The 910-nt window shown below is 43.8% G+C and overlaps 1 non-coding gene across 1 annotated transcript; it reads left to right on the forward strand.

Annotated features, from left to right (window-relative positions):
• Positions 1-407: 407 nt before the first annotated feature.
• Positions 408-489, forward strand: trnas-uga (transfer RNA serine (anticodon UGA)). Its single transcript has one exon. It is a non-coding gene; the product is annotated as a tRNA-Ser (tRNA).
• The last annotated feature ends 421 nt before the right edge of the window (positions 490-910 follow it).

The following is a 910-nucleotide window of genomic DNA, read 5'->3' on the forward strand; positions in this document are numbered from 1 at the left end:
AAACGGATATCTTGTCTGGGGAGTGACCATAAAGTTATTTCTATGTTGATTTAATAGCTACAATAAAGAGCTGGGAATGCTTGGAATCAGAATCAAAAACCTAAACTGCACGACAGAAAGGAGAAAACAGAGTTCTGAAGAAGTTCTGAAATGTTGACTCAAATCCTCTGCCCACAGATGCTCCCAGATCTGCTGAGTTTTTTTTTCCTGCAATGTATATTTTCATTTGCAAATGAACGTTTATTTTATCTATTGGTATTAAACAACCAGAATCACCATGTATTACATTAAACACTTTCGAAATCTGCAAAGTGATTGGATTCAAACAAACCCAGCAATAATTCATCCACAGCGTGACTGGCCATGGAAAGTGACCTGAAAAGACAAACAGCAGGGCATTTCTCCCAGTAGTCATGGCCGAGTGGTTAAGGCGATGGATTTGAAATCCATTGGGTTATTCCTGCGCAGGTTCGAATCCTGCTGACTACGGGTGAAAGCTGAGTAGAAACGCAAAGGCTGTTTATGACAGGAGTCAAAGCAGCACCAGCAAGACTTCTTACTGAGATTGCCAATTGTAAGAAAAGGCAACTCACTGCTGGTCATGTTCAAACAAACCAAACCTTCATAAAAGTTGTGATCAGAGATAATGGGAACTGCAGATGCTGGAGAATCCAAGATAACAAAGTGTGGAGCTGGATGAACACAGCAGGACAAGCAGCATCTCAGGAGCACAAAAGCGGACGTCTTGGATCTAGACCCTTCATCAGAGAGGGGGATTGGGAGGGGGTCCTCCTCCCCTTCTCTCCCTATTTATTCCAGAACCCTCACCCCATCCCCCTCTCTGATGAAGGGTCTAGGCCCGAAATGTCAGCTTTTGCTCCTGAGATGCTGCTTGGCCTGCTGTGTTCAT

Source organism: Stegostoma tigrinum, chromosome 11 (assembly GCF_030684315.1).
Source record: "Stegostoma tigrinum isolate sSteTig4 chromosome 11, sSteTig4.hap1, whole genome shotgun sequence".
Classification (NCBI taxonomy): Eukaryota; Metazoa; Chordata; class Chondrichthyes; order Orectolobiformes; family Stegostomatidae; genus Stegostoma; species Stegostoma tigrinum.